Source organism: Tamandua tetradactyla, chromosome 9 (genome assembly GCF_023851605.1).
Source record: "Tamandua tetradactyla isolate mTamTet1 chromosome 9, mTamTet1.pri, whole genome shotgun sequence".
NCBI classification, from domain to species: domain Eukaryota; kingdom Metazoa; phylum Chordata; class Mammalia; order Pilosa; family Myrmecophagidae; genus Tamandua; species Tamandua tetradactyla.
Genome location: NC_135335.1, coordinates 27620978 through 27643350, shown reverse-complemented (window position 1 = coordinate 27643350; position 22373 = coordinate 27620978).

The following is a 22373-nucleotide window of genomic DNA, read 5'->3' as shown; positions in this document are numbered from 1 at the left end:
CAGTCAAAAGCACACATATTAGCAGACACACACACACAAATGCACACTTACATGTACTCACACTCACTGAAACATATCCATCCTCACTCACACATACATACACTAAGACCCATGTACTTACACTCAGACTCACACACTCATGCAGCTTACTCATGCACACCTGCACACATTCACGTTTGCATACATACACTCACACACTTTTGCATAATCCATACACATTCAAACACACCCACAAAAGCATACCTACACTCACACGCAGAAACTTGCACACACACATTGGCACACACTCCCTGTCATTCATACTGACATGCTCCACTCTCACATACACACACTTGCAGTCACTTACACAATTACTGTTATGCTCACACACTTTCACTCATAGAAACACACTCAGGATCACATGCACACTCACTTTAATGCACATTCATTCATGCATGTTCTCACACATTTGCACATACTCACTCACACTAATGCACACTGTAACCTCACTGACACAGAACATGCACACACTCTCATTTTCAAACACACTCATGTTTATACAACTTCATATTCAGGCACACAAATATACACTTACTCTTACATATCTACTCACTGTCACACTTGTGCATCTCACAAGCTCTCACATTTTCACACTTTCACTCACATACACTTTCATGAATACTCACACACACACACCGTCTGCAGGGTGAGCTCCCCCTGACTGACTGCCTGCACTGCCCCTTTTCTGTGACCCAAGATGAACTCAGAGTGAGAACATCTGAACACAACTCTGTTTCCTGTGGCCTCCTGGGAAGCTGATGATACAGCTTTAGTAAGCAGACAAAATCTGAGTCTTCTAGGCCCTGGGGAAGGATTGTCAAACATGTCCACTGCATTAGGTTCTACATTACTTAGGCAATTTATGTCTGACTCACCACTTGTAGAGACACACCCAGAGTAGCTGTGCAGAGATGAGTGGCCTAAGCATGAAGACAAAGCTTACAGCTGACCTTCCCTTCAGGATCACAGTAGCAAAGCCTGGCTTGAAAAGTCCTGCCAATTGCCCAGGAGTCAGGGAGCTAAGCTCCAGAGCAGGGGCTGTGTGAGGGCATTCTTCAATGGTAGATGACCTGCTTCCCCAGAGGCTCCCCTCTCCTCATTTTAGCAGGGTTCTCAGGCACAGAAAATAGTGCACAGCAACTGGGGTCACTCCTCTGAACAATGCAGACAGTGAGGTGAGTGAGGTGAGTGTGTGTGACATTATGAAAATGAAGCTAAGGTGATGGAGGACTTGGGAGGCAGGGTGAGGCCAAGATGTTTGTAATGGTATAAGGTGAGCTGTGAGTGTGGGGATTGAAAAAATATGGGCCAGGAAGATGTGAGGAAGAGTATAAGCTTGGGGTGGGCCTTCCATTGTTTCCAGAAGAAGCTGCCTTTTGTGGAAGCAGCTTTCTTTGTCTCCCATCTATGTTTACTCACTAGATAGGGAGCCAGTTTCAGCTCCTGACCCCACCTTCTCTCCAGGTCATTCAATTTTCTCTTTCCTGAATATTTTTGGGAAATACATTGCATCAAAGTGTGTTGCATATGTTATCTCTTTGGTTGCTAAGAATTAACATTTTTATCCATAAGTCAGTTTCACACTTTCTCATGCAAGATGGGTAATAGTCACAGAATCTACTGCATTGGTTGATCAATGACTGTGTGTCAAGGATTCCATGGGAATCATCTCTAGTCCTCACCACCATTCAAGCAAGAAGTGTGATACTGAAACCTAGGGTCCCAGTGAAGAATCTGAAAGCCAAAGTGGTTCACCACCTTGACTCAAGTTGTGCAGTCAGGGGCAATAGTATGACAAATGGTGCATTGTGAGCCTCTGCTCCCTGTCCACAGTGAAAGCACCCTTTGCCTCTGCTGGAATGGTAAGTTGGAGCTTAATTTGTGTGTTCACTTATTTCCTCAGGACTTTCTCACCTTGTTCATATTGGCGTGTCCCCGTTTGTGACCCCTAGAAACCCAGATAGGCTGTGAACAGCTGACCTCACATCACCAAGCCTTGCCAAGATTCTCTACAGTGTTTGATGCGATCTACCTCTACCTGAGAATAAACTAGACACTTATCAAACAAATATATTGTCCCTGCAATGCCCCGGAACTGTTCTATATGCTGAGGACAGGGCAGGGAACAAATGAGACCTAAACCCTAGCTACAGAGAGAGAGTAAGAAGCACAGGCCTAGCCCAAGTGAACAAGCATGTGTGCAGCACACTCATCAGTGAGCCTCACTGAGCAAACACGTGTAACATGCTCATCAGTGTGCCTGAGCAAACAAGTGCATGTGTAAACATACACATCAGTGAGCCTAAAGAACAAATATGTGATATGCTTATCAATGAACCCAAGTGAAAAAGTATGTGTGCAGCACACTCATCAGTGCACTTGAGCGAACCCGTGCATGTATAACATGTACCATTAGTGAACCTGAGAAACAAAGTATGTGTGTAATACACTCATTGGTGTTCAGTGCATATATAATGTGCATGTCCATGAAACCAAGAGAACAGTGTGCTTGTGACATGCTCACCAGTGAGGCTAAGTGAACAAAAATGCATGTGTAACATGTTTGCCAGGTCATTCTTGACCTAAGAAGGAAAGTGGCACAGTGTCTCAGGGTGAAGAGTGTCACAGTGATTTTGGAGATAATCACAGGATGAAGAGCATCCCTCTGCCCCCAGATCCACACTCCAACTGCTCTCTGCCCCACCTGTGTGGGCACACCTATCTATTAGCAGCCTGCTTTTTGTTTTCTGTTGACCAAGCCCAGCAGGGGCCACTTGCAGACCAAAAGTGGGAGGGAGTATGTGGGGATGTCTTTACCTGGCTCTTTCCCTGCTGGTCAGAGGTTCTGCCCATCCCCCAAGGCCACGGTCCCCATCCTTGGTCCTCTTCCATGACAGCAGCAGGCAACTGGGTTCATGTACTCCCTTCCCCTATCCATACCAGGAGTGGTAAAGGCCCCTCTATGTTAGCCAAGATTCACCGTTACCCACAATCTAATACCTTATTTACCATGCAGTGTTCTTAGTAAGCCCCAGGGGGCATCCCTTCATCTCCTACCAGGACACTGACAAGTACAATCATTCACACCAGACCCTTAAAGGAGGATACTGGGGTTGGGGACTGCCTGCAGATGTGAGGGGCACACTAACCATATTGCTGGAGGAACAGGGGCCTGGTAATCCAAGGTGTACAGGGGCATTGTGAAGGTTCAGTTCATTGTTGGAGGCTTTGGGTGAGATGTCTAAGTGGACAGTAAAGCATTGGGAAAGCAAGAAAAACCAGCAGTAAACTGCTGTGGGAACAAGGGTGACTACAGTGACTATGGTGTTGAATGACAGCTTCTGAAGATCCTGGGGAGTGCACACGAGAAAAATGACAAACTGTAGTCCTCAAATACACAAGCATGTTGGTTTTTATGCCATGTAACAAATATCCACAAATTTAGCACCAATTTATGAGTTCATGGTTCTGTAAATCAGACATCTGGGCTCAATGTGGCTGTATTCTCTGCCTAGAGTCTTACAAGACTAAAATAGAGCTGTTGGCCAGCTGGGCCCCTAATAGAGGCCCCTGGGAAGAATCCATATCCACAGTCATTCAGACATCAGCAGAATTCAGTTCCTTTGTGACCACAGAGGTCTAAGGTCTGTATTTTTTTGCTGGCTGTGACCCTGGGACTGGTTTCAACTGCTAAAGGACCCCCAAATTCCTCAATACATGACACCCTCCATCTTTAAAGCCCCCAAAACACAGTGAGTTTCCCATATGCTTCAAATCTCTTTGACTTCCTCTGACTCTGACCCCTAGACCCAGAATTAAAAGGCTCATCAGATTATGCCAGGTTCTCCAACATGGCATTTTAGAAGAGTCATAAAATATGACCTAATCATAGGATTAAAATTCATTGTATTGATGAACTCTTTGACATTCAAAGGTCAAAGGGAAGGGTGAAAATCATACATATGTATGAGCCATTTGGCATTGTCTTGGAATTCTACTGTACCATTTCAGAGTGACAACTGAAAAGTTTTCACGGATGTTTGAAGGACTTTCTCATCTTCCATAGTCTTAAATGCCTGAGTATAAAGAGGAGCCAGAAGCTGTGGGATTCTGGCACTTTAATGTGCAAACTGCCAGCTCTTATACTGAAGGGCCATGTTAGGAAAAGAATGAGGCTGTAACATGAGTATGGCAATATATGGAAGAAGATAGGGGAGATAGAGGCCCCTGAACCCTTAAATCACCATGAACATCCCTGCTCATGGAAGTAGCCCTTCTCCCAATTCTAGGAGAACCAGCTTTCTTCTACTAGAATGCTCCCCAATTGCATTATCTGAGGTAGCAGTTACCAAAGAAATGCTGATGCTTCTGAGAGCCATCCTCCTCAAGCCTCCACGGACCCAGGACTTTAACAATATGGGACAGCAGCAAATCTTAGGCAGCAATGTGAGGGTCCAGACCAAAAAGGGAAGTGGATGCTTGGGTTATAGCATGTAGGAGTACTTGTAGCAGTGGATGAAGCCATGTCTATCATTACACACTGGTTTGCAGGTATTCACAATTATAGGCTATGCTGGTTTGCAGATATGAACCCTAGGAAAATATGTCCTTAAACCATTTCTATAAGTTTGACCCCCTGTAAATAGGACCTTTTGATGAGATTACTTCATAAGTAAGTAGGATGCAGAATGGGTCTTAACCCTGTTACTGAAAACCTTATAAGGAAGGTCACAGAGGAATAAAACTGCTGTAGAAGGGACAGCCAGAAGTTGAAAGTCAACAGAACCTGGAAGAGAAAGGAGAGGACAGGAGAGACTGCTATGTGCATTACCATGTGAGAATAGAGAGAAAACAAAATGGAGTTACTATGGCTAAGAGATTTAAAATAGAATCCAGAGGCCATTAAGGAGTTTGTTCTTATGCTCATCTCAGCCAAATATCACTAACTGCCAAGGTAAGGAAAACCCAAAGCAAAGATATTTCTGAGGACATCTGACTCTATGCAACAACTACAAGATAAAGAAATCAGTGAACTGTCTAATATGAAGGACATGTAAAAAAATCTCAAACCTCCACCAATCATGATTATTTACAAATAACTTACATATTCTTTTTCTTTAAAGACCCTTGATTGTAATACAGGACAGTTTGGGTTACTGCCTGAATGTGTGCTCCCTGAATTGCAATTCTAAGATCCCAAATGAATGCTTTTGTTGTCTTGCAGCTCAATTTGTCATTTCTCAATCAACATCTGACAGAAAAATTAAGATCAAGGATTGCCAACAACCAGCCCCAGAATGTCATTTTTTGGGGAGAAAAACATAACTTTGATGATACTTTGATTTGAAGTTCTTCTAGCCTCAAAACTGTAGGCAAATAAATTCCCTTTGTTCAAGCCAACCCATAGTATGACATTTGTTTTGCAATGAGGAAACTAAAACAAAAGTTCTGACTTAAATTAAAAATTGGGGTTAATAGTCACTGGGTTGGTTGATGTGATCCCAGACACAAAAGAAGCTCCATCATGAGGCAGAAATTCCAAGAGCTCTGTGCACAAAGCAGATGAATGAGGCTAAGGTTATGGGTAAAGTTAGGTAGGAAGTGATTAGCCCATGCACCTGTTCAGTTATCCTCAAAACATCATCCCCAGAAGGATCCAACAATGCCCCTTCACTTGGGCATCTCTAAAAATCAGCCTCTGTACACAGGGGTAATGATACAGGTCCTATCCTGGAGCTGGTTTTAAAGCTTTGAAGAGAATAAGGTATTGGCTAACTAATAGTACAGGTAGGCGTGATGACTAAAACACATTGTAGAACAAAACATTCATCCAAGTGTTTCTTCTTTCTGGGGTTTATGGAGGAGATGATGATCATGTGTTCTCTGGAATGGAAGAGATAGGCAGCCCAAGGAAACAGAGGAATTCTTACTCAGTTCCCAAATCCTAGCCCATTCATTGAGGGAAAGTTTGTGTCCTTCAGAGAAAGAGCTCCATAACATGGGCATAAGGTCTACTGTGAAAATCCTTTCAGACCATTTTCAGAAAAACCTGCACCAGTTACTCAAGTGGTTGCTTGGAAAAAGTCCATTCAGAGAACTTTAGGTATGACCTTCACCCACAAAGAAACACATACCAGGTTCTGCTGGATAGAGATGGAGACTTGGACAAAGCCAACCTCTCCAAAGTCCTGGGGAACCACAGATGCTCTTTGTTTCTTGTTTAACCCAGAATGTCCAGTCACAGTGGAATGCAGCTGGGTCTGTGGAATGTTTGTGCATGTAATGCATGCTATAGCCATGACCAACAGATGCTGTTCTGGATGTGAAATATTTGTTGGAGCATAGCATCAGGCCTGGCACTGCCATGAAGCTATCAGCCCAGCAGCATTTCCTTCCATTTGTTATCTGCAAGTTACTTAGAAGCAATTTATCTCATGCTGAAGAAATACCACGCTAGTAGTCCTGTATCACCTAGGACCTATGCCAACTCATCTGCTCTCTCAATAATGGAAACAAAAAGCCTGGTCCTGTTGCCCTTAGAATACCATCCTGGTCCATGTTTTACTGGTATAATGTTCATTAGAACTGTGGACATGAAGTATTTAAAAAATAGGATTTTGCCATGCTGGAGACCTGGGTTCGACTCCCAGTGCCTGCCCATGCGGGAAAAAGAAGGATTTTGTATGGCAAAGGTAAGAAGTAAGCCTCACAAAATTCCAGGTCCTACCAAAATGGTGAATTTCCTAAGGGCAAATGATCTGAGGTACAGTGGGTTAAATGCCCCCCACCCCCCACCAAGCAAATAAAAATCCATGTCCTAAGCCCTGGAACCTGGAGATGTGATATTACTTCACAAGAAAGTATTTGAAGATATAATTAAGATAAGGATCTCAAGCTGTGATCCCTCTTGATTGGGGCAGAGCCTAACAGGGCTGCTGTAGGTGGTTTTGTATACCTGCAAAAGGAGACCTTAGTAAAAATCTTTAGGGCTATAAGGAAGGCCATGCTCACATCCACCAACATCTATTCTCCATTAAAAAACTGGAATCCAGTTGCAGCAACTGCATCTATTAGAGTCTGAACACTTGATCAAGGGACCTCCAGGATGGAGTGGGCTGCCCATCCTGAAAGGGTGCTCTTTAGTCCATTGAACAGGCATGGACCATGGCACAGATACTACACAGGAGCATCCCTTAGTCCCAGGGAAATGGATGCAGGAGACGAGTGTTTGAGGCTCAGAGGGCAACAGAAAACTGCACACACAGGTGCTCATGCCCACCAGTACCTGCTCTGACTGCCTTACCACCCCTCTCTCAATCCTGCTTTTGGCTTCATGGGACATTCCCTTGGTTGGGGTTAACAGTAGGGCAAAAGTGCAGGACTGGAATTGCATCACAGCCCAGTGATGAAGGGAAGGGCTCCCATGGGGAACGGCTCTGGGAGATAGATCTACTTCTCCACTTCCAGTTGCAAGAGAGACCTGGGGAGGAGGGGAGTTCTATGCTGCTTCATAGGCAGCTCATTCACAGGAGCACTGATGGTTGGTGATGTGTAGACTGCTCAGAAAGGATAATGTGAAGACAGCTGTGTATCATTGACTGCCTATCAGGGGGCAACAACAGTGGAAGAGACAGTTGGCCACAGCCCACAAGACTAGGGTGTCCTCTGTCCTGGACACCCTGTCTTGACCAGGACTCATGGGCTAAGGGTAGCTCTAAAAGACCTTGAGCTGCATTGTCCATGTTCTGTCCTGTACATCGCTTCCCTGGACTCCCTGAACTTCTACCCACTGTAACCCTTACTCCATCCCTATCCAGAAGTCAGCTCCTCTTTTCCCTTCTCAAAAATAGAGCTTTAATTATCTACCAATTATCTTATCATCCAATTGTCATCTGATTCTAAAAAATCTTCATAGGATTTAAATCCTGTCTCTGCCACCAGCAAGCTGGTGATTCTATGAAGACTCCTTCACTCCCTCTACCCAGGCTTCTTCTTTTGCTTATTAGGTTAATGATACTACTAACAATAGCAATGATAATAACAATAATAATAATGACAGTGACAATAAAAATAATGGCCTCCCATTGGATCTGTGGTGAGGACCAAATGGAACAACATATATTCGGCACTTGGTGCTGTGCCCTGCCTCCAGCACTCATGTTTATGAAGCTATTTTTGATCGATTATTGCCATTACATTCCTCCACCTAGAATATCTTTGTCTGTTATGCCTTAAATACTCACCCTATCCCAGCTTTGCATCAAGAAGCTGTACAACCCCACCCACCCCTCAAGAAATGCTCACCAGCACACCCAACTGTTACCATGCACCAGGAGCAGGACAAAGCACTAGCTCTTCAAGCAGGAGGTGATGACTCTCTCTCTCTCTCTCTCTCTCTCTCTCTCTCTCTCTCTCTCTCTCTCTCTCTCTCTCTCTCTCTCTCTCTCTCTCTCTCTCTCTCATTCCATCTCACAGCCTATGCCTACAAAGCAGAGCTTCCTCAGGCAGAGACTCTGCTAACAACATGAACCCTCTCCATATAATGTCGACTTCCCTCTCTTTCCTGTGGCTCTGTGTCCACTTGGATCACCTGCTCCCACATGGTGGGCACTCTTTCTGATTTAGTCACAGGATGGCTCCTATACAGGAGAGCACACAGCGCATACAGAATGCAATTGTTAGTATAAAATTCAGTGTTAGTGACAATTTATTTGATGGAAATTTAAAAATTTCTTTTTTGAGGAACTGAAGAAAAGGACTCAGAAAGAAGTAGAAAACACAACTGAAACAATGACTCTCAAGAAAGCATTAAATTTATGAAATAATTACCTGCATGGGAGACTTTAGGCTCAGATGGCTTTATGGGTGAGTTTTCAAATTTTCACAAAAGTGGTCATTCGCATATGAAGTGTTCCAGGGCTTAGCGAACATGCAAAGATTCATTTACTGAGTCATGACCTTTCTATCAAAATCAGACAGAGTCCCCAAAAGGAGAAACATGGACTAATTTATATTTGAATGAAAAGCCAGTTTCTGTCTAGCTCATTGAACAATAGCATAAGCCAGGAATTAGGATTATTCATAGTTTATCTATACACTCAGGCATATGACAACCTTTGATTTTCTAGATAGAAACAAAGATGTACTCAAACTTACCTCTTAATCTGAGTAAAATTTCTAAGAGTCTGCCCCTAGAAGGAGGTCTCATTATATACTCAAAGAACACTGACACCAAACCAGTCCTACGGAGAGGAAATGGAACCTACAAAATACTCCAAAAATACAGATCGAAAAGCCTGCCCAAACTCATTCCAAAATCCAAATTGTGAAACTAGGTAACACTTCTAAAGATTCTTCACATTTAAAAACCATCAAGGGCGGGCCACGGTAGCTCAGCAGGCAAGAATGCTCGCCTGCCATGCCAGAGGACCTGGGTTTGATTCCCGGTGCCTGCCCATGTAAAAAAATAAAAAATAAAAACCATCAAAATTTAAAAGCAAAATGAGAAACTAAAAAAACAGCAAATATGTAAAGCATTATATGCATTAATCTAAAAAAAAATTCTTTAAGCTCATAAGAAAAATAGTAATTCCCTTAAGAAATAAGCAAAGGATGCAACAGGAAATTTACAAAAAAATTCAGCTGACTCACAAACATATGGAAAATACAGAAAATGCTTTAGGAACAGATAGCCTTTAGATAATAAATAATAAATTATTATTTATAATTATGAAAAGTTGCTGCTCTTCAAAACCAGTCAGCTCCATGGGCCTGTCTCCCCAGAGCCCCAGGTACCCCCAAGCACTAGATGGAGAGTGAGCCTGGAGCAGCAAGACAGCTCCCAGCTTGGGAAGGGGCAGACACCAAGACACCAGGGACTTTCCAGACCTGCTCATGGCTGTCAGCCTCTATCATGTGATTCAGACTTTCCTTTCATATCCCCTTCTGCAACCCAGGTTGCACACCGGACTAGGGTTGCCACCAAGAGACACAGAGGTCCAGGGGTTATCAGAGACACAGCATCCCAGGCAGAAGATGTGGGGAACACTCTCCCTTGGCCAGTAGGGGCAGGATGAGGTCCACGAGGCAGGCTTGCCCCACATCTCCCTGTACCAGACCTCTCCTGCTCTGGACATGGACTCCAGGCATGGGTACAGGACCTCAACCCAAACAGCTTATCAGAATGGATGGGTACCCCACACTGTCCCTTAGTATACCTCTGCTCCCCACTTGGTAAGATCACTTCACAGAAAATAGAAATATCAGCCAAGCAGAATACTTCCTCATTTGCTTCCACTGCTTCTGCTCTATTTAAGTTCCCCCTTTTCACCTCCTCAGTGGAGGTGAACTGGATGCTGTCTGATTTATGAGTCATATATTGCTCAGATAAACTCCCAGAAATGCGTAGATTAATTTATTAACAGTTATGATTGAATAATTTAGACACAGGTCATAGTTGCTAAAAAATAAGGTATGCCAATCCTATCCAATCTAGGAAATCTCCCCTGCTTCCACACAAAAGATGAAGGCAAACCTTCATGAAGAGGAGCCAGAGAATGGGATCCAGTTCTGAAGATAGTGCAGATTCTCCCTCCCATATTACCAGAGCTTGCCACGCTGCCCAGCTGCAGGAACTCAGACCCTGCTCAGCTCCCTCAGAGCTCAGCTAACCTCACCAAGAGGCTGACTTGCCTCACACAAGACTGACTTGCCTCACCTAGAGCTGGAACAACCTCACTCAAAGGCAGACTTGCTTCATCTATAGACAGATTCACTTCACTCAGTCTTACTCACTTTAGCCAAGTCTGACTCTCCTAACTCAAAGAACAGCTCACTTCACCCAAAGCCTTGTTTGCTTCACCTGGAGACTTGGCCCATATACAAGTCCCCAAGGCCTGAGAAGGGTCTTCAAGACAGCTGGGTGCTCATCTGGAGAGAGCAAGTGATAGGATTCATACTGGATGGAGACTCCCAATTCTTAGGGGACATGCTAGTTCCATTGACCACCCACCAACTCAGTGGTCATCAATCCTCACAACACTTTCCCAAGCAGTGGCTGGAGACCATTTCTGTGGGACAGGTCCTCTTGTCAGCCCCTCCTTTCTTCAGCCCCAGGAACCCTCCACTTCAGCCTCCTCCCAAGTCCCACCCATCCAGAGCTGCTGAACTCCATGCAGCACCCTTCTGTAGAACATGGATCCCACAACCCTGGCATGCCAATGGTGGTTCTGTTTTCACATCTGGCCTGAGATGTGGGGATATATTTTTTAGGTGTTATATGTTTATTAAAACATTAAATAAAAGTTCTCTTTTCTCTCCATGTCCACTTCTAATGTGCTGGCAACTTTTACTTAAATAGTTCTTTTTTACTCCTGTCACTTACATGCCACAACTTTCCAGAAATGTGAATGAATCATATTCAGGATTTGAAATTCTCAGATTGACCAGAAACCCAGTCCAGCCTTGGCTCAGACCTCAGTGTCCTTCTCTCACTTTCTGTCATGGTTAACTTCATATATCCACTTGGTTAGGTTATGGTGCCTAGTTTTTGGTTAACTATGCACTGGCTTGATTGTTACTATGGTGATGTTTTGTGAATTTAAATCATCACTATGTTGATTGTCTCTATGGCTGATTAGATCTACAATAACCGAGGAAACTGCATTCAGCAATGAGAGAAGTCTCTTCCAATCAGTTGCAGGCCTTAAAGGAAGTGCTCATTTCAGTAGTCAGAAGAGAGAATTTTCATCTGTACTTCAGCCAGCCAGCTTCTCCTGGAGAATTCATCAAAACCTTCATTGGAGTTCCCAGCTGTGGCCTGCTCTATGGAGTTTGGACTTGTTCATCCCCACCATCACATAAGCCAATTTCTATAATAAATATCATAATGTTTACATTACATATAATATATGTCTCCTGTCAGTTCTTTTTTCATGGAAGACCATGACTAATATACACTTTTTTTTTCACTTGGTCATTGATAGGCATCTCATTCATGATTGTATACAGCATTGTGGTATTATTTCTGAAAAATGTGCATATGCTACTTTTGAACTTTTTTGTGCTACATTTAACCACATAATACTAAGAAAAAGATATAATGTTGAAAGAAATAGAAGTGGTCATGAGGTATTGTCTCCTTAATATACTACATCTTTATATAAATTTCTGAGATTAAGATTTGGGAGTCTACGAGCATCTCCTAAACAATAAAGACATTTCACTTGCATATGTAGATGGTTTTTGTTTGTTTTGTTTTCTTTATGTTGCCTTTGGGGGATAACTTTAAAGACTTGGGATTCTTTATTCAATACCGGGGAGAACTCAAATGATTACTCTATAAGATGACCAAAGTCAGCATCATGTCTTAAAAGAATTAAAACTACACCACAAATTGCTGCCATGGATATAGACGCAGAAGCAACATCATGGCAGGAAAATCCTTCGGGCAGTACTGGTTCCCTTGACTATGAGATCTCTACAAGGCATGAATGTCCTTTAGCTTCTGCCTATTCAGTTCTGAACTCCTGAGTTCAGGTTGGCCAATGAAACAACTCCCCAGGGACAGTACCCCTTGCCAACTTAGGGCTTCAAAAAACCAGGAACTTAAATGGCAACTGACCCTTCCACCATCTCTGCCCCTCCCTCCAACAGACACACTTGGACCTCTGAAAGACTCACAGAGACTGTTTTGCTCTCCACCACATGAGCCCTTGTCCTTGCCTTTGGGTGCACAGAGACAGCTCTAGGGAAACCATCTCTGATGGGCAAGCTCCCAGTGGGATGGATTCTTCTGACATCCCCCCAAAGCCTCCAGAGCCAGGCTTCAGATATGGAGTCTTGTCTCTCACTGAACTGTAGAGAAAGCTCCTGCTCTGACAGGCAAGGCAAGCTTTTGGGAGGGGTCCATGTCTGCTCAGGCACAATGCGGAGTCGTGGACTTTCCACATGAGGCCTATGAGAGGCCTACAGGGAAGTGGGCCCTGGAGTTGGGGTTGTGTGAAGCCACCCAAGTACCTGAGATGAGCATGGGGGCACAAGTTCCATGGGGAAGTAGCCAATTCAAAGAGAGAGAAGGTCCTGATTCTGGGTTGTGAAGAAGCCCCGAGGGCTCCAGTAACTTCTTCTCCAGGGATAGGCTTGTGCACCACTGGGGTGTCCTGTCCAGGAAAGGTGTTAACCCCAAACCCTGAGCCATCTGAACTCCCACTTGCTGCTCAGTCCTGTTCTTAGGCCAGAAGAGCCACATCAGCCCTAGCCTTTGCCCTGGGAGGCCTCTCTACCACTCTGTCACCCATTCAGAGGCCACAGGAGGGTGGGACAGGGCATGTCCAGGGTCATTTTCTCTGGGAAGCTCAAAGCTCCTCTCCAGAGGGCCACACCCCCTTCCCAGAAGCACAGGGCACACCTGGCCTTGCTTCTTCTTCCTCCAGCCTCTACTCTCTTCCCTCCTTCCTTCCATTGGCATCTTTGGTGAATGCCAGGAAACCATCCTGGGGTATGAGTCAGTGGGCAGAGATGTGGGACATGCCAGGGGGATTTGGTTAAAAGCTCTACCACTGTGATACTACAATAGCAACTACCACTATGGCAGACATCGTGACAAATACTGACTCCTGCAGTAGTGGCTAGACTAATCCCCTCCAATGCCAGATGTGACTATGGTTTTGAATGGAGGTGGTTTTAGCATGATTCAGGACAAAACAGAGTTTGTGCAGGTCTGTCGTACAGTGGTTTTATCTGGGGTCACTGTGGCACATGCTCCACGGAATACTGTCCCAGCAGCTGCCCAGAGCCCAGAGCTCGTGTTCAGGAATATAGGATGGACAGAAACCCACCCAGGGTAGACCCCTGCCCAGCTGCTTATATAGTACCCACAGCACCTGGAGGATTCTGGGTGACTCTATGCTAAAGTGAATATAATGAGAGGCTTTGTCCAATATAGTCCTGTGGCAGCCAGCTAGTGTTGCAGCCAAAGCTCCAGGCTGGCACTGACAAAAGGGTTCCCACAGGGACCCAAAAGTAGTAAATGCATATCCATTTCATGTGGAGGACAGGGGCACTGACCACTCAAAGGTTGTCCTCTATCCTCAGCTAGAACACCCTGGCTGAATCATACCCTAAGGAGTATGTCTCTCAGGGAGACAGAAGCAGCCAGCTCCTTCCACTTGCATAGAGGCAAGATGGTGGGTGAGGTGGAGAAATGACAGCTGGAAAACACCACGGAGCCACCAGCCTTTCTCAGCCTAGCCTTGGGCCCTCACCCCTGATCCCACTCCACTGGAGGACCCTGCAGCAGGGTCTGGCTGAGGGCAACAGGCATATGGTCCCCTGTACTCCCATATTTCATGAAAAGGGAATTCCCAGCACCAGGTGGAGGAAGCCCTGACTGTTGCTTCTAGTCCTGCTAGAGCCACCAGCCATTCCACTATCTCCCTGAGGCCTGGGCTTGGAGCACCTCACTCCACCTCAAGGCTACATCCCCTACTCCCCCTTTCTCCTCACCTCTTTCCTCAGTACACAGGGTAGCAGATAAGCTGTTCAACAGCATAATTCAACAACACAGACCTCGAGGAAACCTTGAGGTGCTGAGTCCTCCTTTTCAAAGCCCCCCTTCTTGCCCCTCCTACTGTGGAGGGCCAGGAGCAATCAATCGGGCCCAAGCAGGGAAAGTCCCCACAACTTTGGGGCGGAATATCCCCAAGAGTTAAACAATAACCAATGTTAGGGAACTGAGGGAACAGGATGTGTTTTGGCAACAGCTAATGGCATTCTTCTGCTTCTATGATATGCTTGCTTGCTAGCAACTGCAAAACCACAACATGATTTTACCCTTTATAAGCACACCTTGAAAACCTCTGGGGGCTCCTCTCTGAATCTTCCTTCTTGGAAGTTTCTGAGGCAGTTGCTGGCCGGGTAATAAAGACTCCAAATTGGCTTGCAGTTTTGAATTATGTGGTCTCTCTTTTGGTGCGCCCCACAACACTACCTGCTCCACCCTGTTCTGAGTCCCTCCTGCTCACAGCCAGAGAACTCACCTTCTTGCAGCTGGTCCTACCTCAATCCTTTCCCCTCCAGGTATGCAAGGCTGTTAACATAACAGTGGGATTACTCTGTGCTTATTTCTCTGCAATTTATATTTTATACAGTTAATAATTTATTTCTCCATTCAATCCCAATGTCATGATATTTCCTTGTTCACTGATTTACTTGCTCATTCATTCAATTAATATCTTTGTGGGCCTAAGTATGTCAGGCCCTGAGCAGTGCATAGAGCATTCAATGGGATCACATGGTAGTTGATTTAATGTGTCTCTTGACAAGGCTATGGTGTCAAACAGTGCCTCAAGTGTTACTATGGAGGTATTTTGTAGATGTGATTATGCTAGCATCTACAATCAGCTGACTTTACTTGATAAAATTACTGTCAGCTATGTGGTAAGGCCTCATCCAATCAACTAGAGGATTTAAGAGCAAAAGCTGAAGTTTCCAGAAGAATAATTTCAGACTCCAAGATGAAAGGGAGGAAGGAAGGAAGTGTAAAAAGAAATAAAACAATAAAGTTACTATAGTTAAGAAATTTAAATGGAATCAAGGGCCATTCTGAAGGATACTTTTATGCAAACCTCAGCCAAATATGACAAATTGCCAAAAATGCAGAGCTACAATCAACAGTGTTCCTCAAGACCTTAAGGACATCTGGAAACCATGAGCCTACCACAAGAAAAAGAAATCTGTAAATCCAACCCGAAGGACATTTGGAACACCCTGAATATCAACCAACTGTGAACAACTTGTATAATCTATTTTTTCTTCAAAAAGAAATCTGCAAACCCGAAGGACATTTGGAACACCCTGAATATCAACCAACCATGAACAACATGTATAATCTACTTTTTCTTCAAAAAATCTTGCTTGAAACCCCAAGATAGGACAGAATTTGCGTTGCTACCTGAACCTGTGCTCCCTGACTTGCAATTCTAAGATGCCAAATGGGTGGTTTTGTTGCCTTACAGCATGGTTTGTTATTTCTTGGTCTACAAATGCAATCATATATTCTGTGGTGATTAGGTTCTGGTGTAAACTTGGCCAAGTGATGATGCCCAGTTGTCAGGTCAGGCAAGCACTAGCCTGGCCATTGCTGCAAGGATGATTTGTGTCTGTCTGAAAAACCAGAAGGTTGGTGTATTAAATCATCAGTCAGTTGATTGCATCTATGACTGATTACATCTATGATCAACTAAGGTGGTTCCCCACAAAAAGATAATCCAATCAGTTGAAGGCTTTTAAGGAAGAAGAAGAGACTTTGTCACTGCTTCTTCAGCCAATGAACCTCTCCTGTGGAATTTTCCCAGACCCTTCATCAGAGCTGCCAGTTTCACAACCTGCCCTATGGATTTTGGACTCTTTCATTCTCATGGTTGTGTGAGACAGCTTTATAAATCTCATATTTACAAAGATCTCCTGTTGGTTCTGTTTCTCTAGAAAACCTCACTAATTCCCTAAACTTTTTATTTTTGATGGTGCTATTTTTCCCTTTATAAATTTTTTTGAATAATTTTTAACTTACAGAAACCTGAAAGAAAAGTCACTCCATTCCTTACTTGCTTGCATTTCTTAATGAGAATCTTCCTTAATTGGTTTTATTTTCTTCTGTAAAGAATGCCTCCCAGCTCCCCTTTGCTTGCCTTCAAAGTTTCCTGTTTGTCTTTGGCTTTCCCCAGTTTTCACATGAAATGCATCAACATGTGTGTGTGTGTGTGTGTGTGTGTGTGTGTGTGTGTGTGTGTACGTGCATGAGGGTGTGCTTCAGTTTTGTGTTCTCTGATATTCTTGGATCTGTGATATAGAGTTATTCAGTAAATTTGGAAAAGATATGCCCACCATTATTTCATTAATTATTCCTTCTTCTGTTCTCTCTTCTCCATTTGAAATTGTCATTCCACCTACATTTTACTACCTGATCCTACAGCTCTTGGAAAATCTATTATTTTCATCACTATTTTTTTCTTTTACTTCTATATGCAATTTCTGTTGACCTGATTTCAAAACAGTTTCTTTTGAAAGCTGTGCCAGGTCTGCCTATGAGCCTGTAGAAGGCACTATTGAAATCCCTAATCACGTTGCATTGTTTTATTTTTTAAATTTTACTTGGGACTTTCTTACATATTTGTCTATCTGTTGGAATTACTTACCTGGTTAAGAACTCTGCCTACTTTTTCTTCTAGAGCTTTTTAACTTATTAATCATTTATTGCAAATTTCCCATTCAATTTTGTCATTCAAATAACTTTGTCACCTGTGAATCTTATTCTCATAATTTTCCCAGGACTGTATTTTCTTGCTCCTTGGTATGTCCTATATTTTTGTTGTTGTTGAAAGTTAGAGGTGCTTTACAGAATAGTATTTATGGAATAAATTTTATGTTACTTTAACTTTTTTTCTTAGCGATGATCACACATTGTTTTCTGCAAGGCCTTTGTTGTAGATGTTTGTGTGACTCTAGTCAAGCCTGTGTTTGAAACTTCTTGCCATGGATACTAGAATTGAAGATTGATTTGGCTATAGGCACCAAAGGCTTCAGATTCCTATAGCAGTATGCTATTATTGTCTCCATGCTATGCTTTGGGCCTTATGTCTTCTTGGTTGTTTTCCTGATGGTGAGGAAGGGTTAAGGGGCCATTTTTGCTAGTCTAAGAGATTAAACTTGGACAGGAATTTTGATACTAAATTGGGTGAGAGGAACAAGTGTTTCTGTCTCTTGTACAGAGGCAATGCTGTATCTCCCATTTGTTCCTGTCCCTGCCCATGAAGGAAGAATGCATTTGTTTCCCATCTTTTCCCTCTGGGAATGCAGTGTTCATTCACTAGTTTCCTCTGCTTCCAATATTGGTGTTCTTCCCTACAGGTCAAGGCTTTCATTCCTCAAGGAAACAAGGAGGTCATGAACAAAGTTTAAGTGGTGGATTCTGTTTCCCTCCAGGGTGTCATCAGATTCCACCAATACCCATAGGATAAAGATCTGATGCCATGCACCATGGTTCCTGGAGAGCTAGGGGAGGTGGGTTTGGGCCGGTTCAGCAGTGGCCACGTTACTCTCTCCTGATAGTAAAAGGATGATGGGGCACTTTCTAATAGACGCACAGCCTGCAAGATGGTAGGAGTGCCCTAGGAATATGCCACTTGGGCACTTCTCACTCAAATGACTTCAGCACACTTGGAATTTAGCAAGTGATTAATGATTTCTCATTTAATCTTCTTACCAGATTAAATCCCACTTGGTGCCATCCATCCCAGATATGCTAATGTAAGGGTTTAGTTTCTCTCTACAGATACCTGCCTTTGTCCAATTCTCAGGATTACTATTTGTCATGTACTTCAGTTCTCTGAGGTTTTGAAGAAAATGTGTAAGATTGCAGTTATCCCAGTTTTCTTGTTAGGGTTGTTTTTGCATTTGATCTAAGAACAAGACAAACATCTTCTCAGGTCACTACATTTCAAAGCTGAGTAGCAGACTTCTGTACTATAGTTAGAAACTGGAAACAACCCAGAGAATTATCAAGTGAATTGGTAAACATATTGTGGCATATGCATATAGGATTGTTACTCAACATTATCTCTTAGATGACTTAGAAACAATCAAGAGGGCATGCCCTCTGAGTTTTAAGCCCCAATGAAACAACTTAGAAATAACCAAGAGGGCACCCCTCCCTGAGAGTTTTAAGCCCTTGTAAAGTGACTTAGAAACAATCAAGAGGGCACCCCTCTGAGAATTTTAAACCTCAGTGGGTATGTGGAGGAGTGGATGGAGGTGTCCTACCATCTCACTTGCTCTTAGGTTCTGGACCTGGCAGAAGAAGCTCTCACCTAGAGAGTGCTAGTCCCACTTTTTCTCCCCCTCTCCCTGATTCTACCCAAACTCACCAATCTTTTTCACCCCCTTTTACTTGATCTCATGGTCCAACACCTGTAGTAAGTCCTCCATCGAAGGGGTATGTTTCCCCTGTGAGAGGTAGCAGGACAGGAAGGCATACTAAAATTTCATGTTCCCTTTTCTCTTTCAGACATAAGCCAAATTGAAGAACAGCTCAGATCCTTCTCAGTAGATCCAACTAAATTTAGAAAAGAGTTTAAGTACTTAACCCAATCTTATGACAACTTACCAGGATGTTAATTTAATTATAAAGTCCACTACAACCCCAGAAGAAAAAGATCAAATTTGGGTTGTGGCAACAGACCATGCCAATAAATTCTTTGCAGAAAACCCCATTGATTTTCATGGTATGCAGGGAACAAATGCAGTCCCCACAGCAGATCCAAATTGGGACTACCAGGACCAATCCCCAGATAAAAAGAAAATGCAACATTTTCTTACTTGTATTAATGAAGGAATGAGGAATGGAGATTTCAAAGCTGTTAATCATGATAAAATTTTAGAAATCACTCAGGAGAAAGAAGAAAACCCAGCCTCCTTCCTAAATCATTTGATCGAGGCTATTTTAAAATATACAGATATTAACCCTTTCTCCAAAAAGGGGAGTTTTCCCTTCATATCCATTTTATCACACAATCAGCCCCAGGCATTCAGAAGAAACTTCAGAAAATAGAACAAGGGCCCTAGGCACCCCAAAGAGAATTTAAGAAAGTAGCTTTCAAAGTGTTTAACAATAGACAGGAAGAAAGAGAACAGATGGAAAAGTAGAAAGAACAGGGAAAAGAAAAAGAAAGGGAAGGAAAAGAGTCAGCCTGAGGAAGGGTCAGGCAGGAGAGAGATGATGCCCGTTATTTGCTGCTTGCCAATGCCTTGAGACGGCCCAGGGTAATCCGTTATAATAAAAACTAAACTTTTGGAGGAGAAAATGTTGTTCTGTCCATGCTTTCATTGTAGTAGAATGGGCCACTGGGCCCAAAAGCTGCACATAAGGTCCAACACTGGGTCCCTGTCCATGGTGTCACTGAACAGGCCAGTGGGGGACCGACTGTCCTATGGCCTCTAACTGCATGCTCAGATGGTCTTCCCCTCCTAATCAGGTGTCACCAGCCCCAGAACTGGGCAACCTCCTTGGACTAGCCACAGACAACTGATGAGACTCAGGCTCTGGCACTGCCCCAGCTGTGGCCATCACCTCCACAGAACCCAGGCAGGGTAATCATAAAAGTGGCAAGTAACCCCATTTTTTTCATTTTAAACATGGGTCTCACATACTCTGTCCTGCCTGAGCATTCAGGGCAGCTCATTCCCTCCTCAATTTCAGTCATGGGTATTATAGGTCAATCCTCAGTCCCCCTAAAAACATTATCTCTAGCTTGCAGTATAGAAAATTATAACTTTTCTTATAGCTTTTTAATAATTCCTAGCTGTCCCATACCCTTATTAGGGTGAGATATTTTAACAAAGCTTAAAGCAACCCTTCAATTAACAGAAATAAAGTATGCCAATAAATAGCCTTAAACCATTTTGCCTCTGTCCATGGAAGAAACACCCTCTTACCCTAAGGAAATTGGTCTGCCCTGTGGCTAGAAAAAGCAGATCCCCAGTTATGGAACACCTCCACCTCCTCCATTGTTAAACATCATGCTCCTGTTCAATTTTCTCTCAAAAACCTGGGAGAATTCCCAAAGAAACCTCAATATCCTCTCACCCCACAAGCTCTCAAGGGCCTAAAGCCCATAATTGAGAGGCTACTGACCTGCAGACTCCTCAGAGAAGCAGCCTCCCCAGCCAGTACTCCTATCTTAGCAGTAAAGAAATCAAATGGCATTACTCCTATGCTTCCTCATCCATATTCTATACTCTCCCAAATTCCCCAATACTATGTATTTATGTATTATATGGTCTTAGACATTAAAGACGCTTTTTTTTCTTTTTTTTTTTTTACTATTCCACTTCATCCCAAATCTCAAGATCTGTTTGTCTTTACTTGGACAGACCCACTATGAGAACTTCTAAGAAATTAACATGGACAGTTTTGCCACAAGGTTTTACAGACAGCCTCATTTATTTGGGCAAGTATTAGCCTCTGACTTACAAACATTAGATTTACATCCCAGTAAACTGCTTCAAGATGTAGATGATCTACTGTGCAGTCCCTCTGAGGCTTTATCACAAGAGCACAGAGTTACCCTCCTTACTACAGCTGAAGGGACATAAGATCTCTAATAATAAAGGGCAGTTTTCTAAACTTCAAGTCACTTATTTAGGATTTTCTCTCTCCCCTACTAAAAATGGCATTACCCCTTAATGCAAAGAAATAATTTTAAATATTCCTCTTCCCCAGACCAAACAAGAACTTCTTTCCTTCCTTGGTTTAGTTAATTTGTTCTGAATCTGGATTCCCAATTTTGGGCTTATAGCTAAAATTTTATATCCAGCCATTACAGGAGACCTCTGGGACTCACTAGACAACTCTTTAGCTATCAAACATTCATTAAAACAGCTCAAAAAAGCCCTCACCCAGGCCCCAGCCTTAGCTCTTCCAGACCCCAACAAGCGTTTTGCACTATATGTAGACACCAAAGATGGCTTTACTCTTGGAATTTTAACCCAGACAAATGGGCTGGGCATTCATATAATTGCTTATTTCTCCAAAGCCTTAGACTCTCCTTTCCTAGAGTGGCCACTTTGTCTCAGAGTCTTAGCCTCTGCAGCACTCCTCATACAAGAATTTCTTAAACTTGTGCCATATGCTCAATTATCTGTCTTCTCTTCTCATAACCTCCCTTCTCTTTTAACTCAACAAGCTATTTCTAGTGCCTCCCCCTCTCATATTCAGTCTCTACATGTACAGCTCTTTTATAACCCTCAGGTTAAAATAACCTATTCACCTACAACTCCTAACCCAGGAAAATTCCTTACTCCTCTAAAACATCAAAAACCTATGTATGCTGGAGACCCAGATTCAATTCCTGGTGCCTGCCCATGCAAAAAAACAAAAATGAAACAAAAACAAAACCTGTGCATAACTGTATAGAAGCTGTAGATCATTTCCTTTACTCATTTCCCAACATACAAGATTCCCCTCGGCCTCTTGCAGCTAATACCTGGTTTATTGATGGCAGTGCTTTTACAGACCTCTCTATGCAGGCCAGATATGCTATAGTGTCTGTCCAGGAGGTAATTGAGTCCAGACCTTTGCCTTCTGGCACCACTTCCCAATGGGCAGAGCTCATAGCCCTCACCCGAGCTCTCAAGTTAAAAGCAAATATCTGAAGGACTCTGGCAAGATGGTGGCTTAGTGAGATGTGAGATTTAGTTCATCCTCCAGAGCAGCTAGTAAATAGCCAGGAACAGTAGAGAACAACAGCTGGGGCCACTTCAGTGATGGGACACACAGC